General features: G+C 39.1%; 1 non-coding gene across 1 annotated transcript; it reads left to right on the forward strand.

Moving 5' to 3' along the window:
- Window positions 1-3,231: 3,231 nt before the first annotated feature.
- Window positions 3,232-3,303, forward strand: TRNAC-GCA. The gene has a single exon. It is a non-coding gene; the product is annotated as a tRNA-Cys (tRNA).
- Window positions 3,304-5,099: the final 1,796 nt, after the last annotated feature.

The raw sequence follows: 5,099 nt of genomic DNA on the forward strand, positions 1-5,099 counted from the left end.
TATAGCCCTTCTCTATATAGCATTGTTTCTCAAAACTAGAAGAATCTCTCTAGATTTATAGCTCTAGACTTAGCCCGATAGGTGATAAAGAATTTGGCAGAATCTAAAGGTCCAAATGTTTCATTTAGAAATGCAGGCCATGTTGAAGGAGTCAAGCTGGCTTCACCTCTTCTCCACAGGTGATTTAGGCCTAGTATTGAATGATTGAAAATAACTCACAATCTGAGCAAAGATCATTTTCCTAGGAAAGGTCATGATGACTATGTGTATACGGTATTTTGTTTGCTGCAATTAAGCTGGATATCACTTGTAGATATTTAGACTACAGATATCAGCCTCAATAGACTCAAATATTAATAGATACAGGTTCAGGTTCATACTTCTACATACCTCTAGATTCTTGTGGAAAATAGTATGCCCTAAGTCAGTTCCATCAGGAAACAGTCTATGAGATACAGATTTGTGTACAAGAAGTTTACTGAGTAGGACCAACACCTGTGAGAAGAATGCAGGAAACACAGTTGAGTAAAGAAAGAGCTTAAATCATGATGAACTTGCAATAAAGTCCTCAACTGAATTCACAAGGAGATTTGAACTAGACTGGCCTTTAGAGTTGCCCAGAATTGAGGTAGGGCCTGGCCTTTATATCTTGCAACACTATTCATTGGGTGTGGATTGCCCTTTGAGGAGAAGCTGCTGTCTGTTGCTGAGGACAGTTGCTGAGGAGGCCTTTCAGCAGTGAGCTGTTAGTGCAATCTGGCAATTTGGAAAATGAGCACTTCATCCTAAAAGGAGGTATGAGTACCTCCTTAACAAAATCTACTACCAACTGCTAAAACCATCATTTATTTTCAGTGCTTTTGAATGAAATATAGAATATAAAAAAAAAAAATTTGGGGGGTGGGGGGAAGCATATTAAGATGACAGTCTTTGTCATAGTGACATTTCAGTGATTTTACTAGGTGAAAATATAATAATCCCATAGATCATTTTCCTTTACCCACATCATAAACTGTTCAGGGTTTCAGGGGTCAACCTGTAAATACAACAAATGATGATCACAAGTCTTGGTATTCTTCAGCATTGAGGGAGCAGGTAGCCATTCCCTTCTCCAGCGGATCTTACTCACCAAGGGATCAAAGCCGTGTGTCCTGTGTTGCAGACAGAGTCTTTACTGTCTGAGCCACCAGGAAAACCCAGAGAGATATCAGACCACATAATAACAGTAAGAAGGCTGAAGATAGTGGATCTTAGTGAGTAAAACACTTGGGAAATAAGTCAGGCCAGAAATGCCTCAAATATTGCAAGCACTCTACTTTTCAGAAACTGATAAACCTAAAGACCATATTATAAACTGAGTCATATCTTGGTACTTATGTTGGTAGCTGCTATCATTGTTTACTGACAGTGTTTCTACACCAAAGTTTCCCAGTGGTCTCATCCTGCATAGTAGTACCATTAAATGCTCAATGAAAAGAAGTTTAGGTCAAATGCGATTGTGAAATGCATCATTCCAAAATTCCCACTGAGGTTTGCAGTGCTTGTTAGGATGTTAAAAATCTCAAGAGGTCAACCTGATTAAGAAAGAAATCCCCATTAACACTTCCAAAAAGAATAAAATACCTATTAATAAATTTAACCAAGTGCGTGAAAACCCTGTGCACTGTAAGACATTATTGAAAGAAATTGAAGAAGAAACAAATAAATGGAAAAATGCTTTGTGCTCATGGATTGGAAAAATTAACATTATAAAAATGGTCATATTCCCTAAAGCAATTTGCAGATTCAATGCTACCAAAATCCCAATAATATTTGTCATAGAAATAGAACAAAAGAATCCTAAAATTTTGTTGGAGCCACAAAAGACCTTGAAAGCCAAATAGCCTTGAGAAAGAAAAACAAATTTAAAGATATCATGCACCTTGATTTCAAACTATACTACAAAGCTACAATAATCAAAGCAGTATAGTATTGCACAAAAACAGACACACCAATCAATGGAAATTATTAGAGTCCTTTTAATCGTACTTTGGAGAAGGAAATGGCAACCCACTCCAGTATTCTTGCCTGGAGAATCCCATAGAGGGAGGAGCCTGGTAGGCTACAGTCCATGGGGTCGCAAAGAGTCGGACACGACTGAATGACTTCACTTTTTCACTTTTAATCATACTTTAACTGCAGATCCTGAAATCGTCCTGTAACTAGACTCCAGTCACTCTCAGCCAAGGATTAAGGACACTCTTGCAAATAAGGATCTACCAGGAGATATGCCTGTCTGTATCCCCCCAAGTAGGCCTGGTGAACTTGTTCTGATTATGGATTTTGAGGCAGTCCCATAACCTAGCTCCAACACCTTCTAGTCATTTCCCAAGAGTGGTCCTGTCCACTTTGGACCCAGAAGGATAAATTCCACTCACACCCCTGGAGGCATTCCACTGGTCTTATTCCAAATATGGACCCTGAAACAACTCTGTGAACCATCCTGACTCAGCTATGCTTCTAAGGCAGTCCTGCCCACTGAGGAACCCTGCAGAAGGCATGCCCATCCATGCTTCCATTGGGAGAAATGCAGACCTCAATCATAGCTACAGAACCTGAAGCAGCTTTCTGGGTTACTTCCAGCCACTCTCAGCTACATTCCAGTGCTCATTCCTTATACCTGGGCACCTGTCCACAGACCTGTTAAAAGCCCTCCAGGGATACAAAGGGCATCACACCCATCTGAGCATCTGTTAATAGTCTACCACGTGTGGACCCTGAAGTGAACTCTTGTTCCAGCACCAACCCTACTGATGCAGGTGCTAGAGGTAGTCCTGTCTACACAGAGCAGACAGGATTCATCCCATCTAAGCAACAGGCCCACAATCTGTGAACTCCACTGTGGACCTAACACTGTCACCTGACCCAGGTCCAACCTTGCTCAACTGTGATCCCTAAGATAATATCTGTTATAGAAAATCTTTACTGCCAAAATCAGTCTGTAAAACATTGGAAACGGTGTTTGCTTCTTCAGATGGACGGACATCAACAAAACACTACACAGATCATGAATACTCTGGCAAATATATCACCATCAAGGCGCACTGGGATGACTTGGAGGGATGTTATGGAGAGGGAGGTGGGAGGGGGGTTCAAGATGGGGAACACGTGTACACCCGTGGCGGATTCATGTTGATGTGTGGCAGAACCAACACAATATTGTAAAGTAATTAGCCTCTAATTAAAATGGCTTCCCTGGTGGCTCAAATGGTAAAGCGTCTGCCTGCAATGCAGGAGACCCAGGTTCAATCCCTGGGTTGGGAAGATTCCCTGGGTTGGGAAGATCCCCTGGAGAAGGAAATGGCAACCCACTCCAGCACTCTTGCCTGGAAATCCCATGAATGGAGGACCCTGGTAGGCTACAGTCCATGGGGTCGCAAAGAGTCAGACACGACTGAGCGACTTCACTCACTTTAAAATAAATAAATTTACATTTTAAAAAAATAAATAAATAAAAATTTTTTAAAAAGGTACTTGGGCTACACAGACCTAAAAAAAAAAAGAAAGAAAGAAAAACTAATAAAGCTCTAGTAATTTATCCCAAAGAAATGGAGATCTATGATATGATATAGAATGATAAAAAATTCAAAACAATCATCTTAAAGATACTACACAAGATACACGAGAACACAGATAGACAACTAAATGAAATCAGGAACTAATTCGTGAATAGAATAAGAAGCTCAGCAAAGAAACAGGACCCCACACAAAAGAACCAAAGAGAAATTTTGGAGCCGAAGATTATAACAGAACTAAAATAAACAAATAAGTATATGCATTATGAGAGTTCCAGAAAGTGGAGAGAGAGAAGAGGGGAAGAAAGCTTATTTAAAGACATAAAGGCTGAAAACTTCCCAAATCTTAGATGAGATATGGACATCTAGGTATATGAAGCTCAAGGGACCCAAAGAAATAGCTACCAAGAGATTACCCAAAGATAGCTTATATTCAAATTTGTAGAAGTCAAAGGAGAATTCTGAAAACTACAAGAGAAAAGAGATTAATCATATACACAGAAACTCCAGTAAGCTATCAGTGTACTCAGGAGAAAACTTAGAAGACAGGCGGGAATGAACAACATCTTCAAAGTGCTAAAACAAGAAAATACAACAAAGAATATTATATCTGGCAGAGCTGTCCTTCAAAACTTAAGGATAAAACAGACATCCAAGACAAGCAGAAGCTGAAAGTGTTCACATCACTGGATTAGATTTAGAAGAAATGCTAAAGGGAATTCCTCAAGTTGAGACAAAATGAAGTAACAACATGAAAACATACAAAATTATAAAACTCTCTGGTAAATTTAAATATATAGTCAAATTCAAAATATTTTAATACCAAAATTGTGGTATGTAAATCATATTTAGCTCTAGTATAAAAGTTAAAAGATGAAAGTATTAGAAATAACTATAACCCAAATATATATATATATATATATATATATATATATATACACACACACACACACCTATATGTTTGTTGTTGGTCAATCTCTAAGTCATGTCTGACTCGTTGCAACCACATGGACTGTAGCACACAGGGCTCTTCTGTCCTTCAGGATCACCCAGAGTTTGTTCAAATTCATGTCCTTTGAGTTAGTGATGCTATCTAACCGTTTCATCCTCTACTGCTCTCTTCTTCTTTGGCTTTCAATTTTTCCCAGGATCAGGGTCTTTCCCAATGAGTCATTTCTTTGTATCAGGTGGCCAAAGTATTGGAGTTTCAGCTTCAGCATCAGTCCTTCCAATGAATATTCAGGACTGATTTCCTTTAGGATTAACTGGTTTCATCTTCTTGCAGTCCAAGGGACTCTCAAGAGTCTTCTCCGGCACCACACTTTGAAAGTATCAGCTCTTTGGTGCTCAGCTTTCTTTATGGTATAACTCTACCATCCATATGTGACTACTGATAAAATATCTTTGACTATACAGAACTTTGTCAGCAAAGTGATGTCTCTGCTTTTTAATATGCTGTCTAGGTTTGTCATAGCTTTTCTTCCAAAGCTCAAGCATCTTTTAATTTCATGGCTGTGGTCACCATTTGCAGTGATTTTGGAGCCC

Source organism: Oryx dammah, unplaced genomic scaffold (genome assembly GCF_014754425.2).
Source record: "Oryx dammah isolate SB20612 unplaced genomic scaffold, SCBI_Odam_1.1 HiC_scaffold_4, whole genome shotgun sequence".
NCBI classification, from domain to species: Eukaryota; Metazoa; Chordata; class Mammalia; order Artiodactyla; family Bovidae; genus Oryx; species Oryx dammah.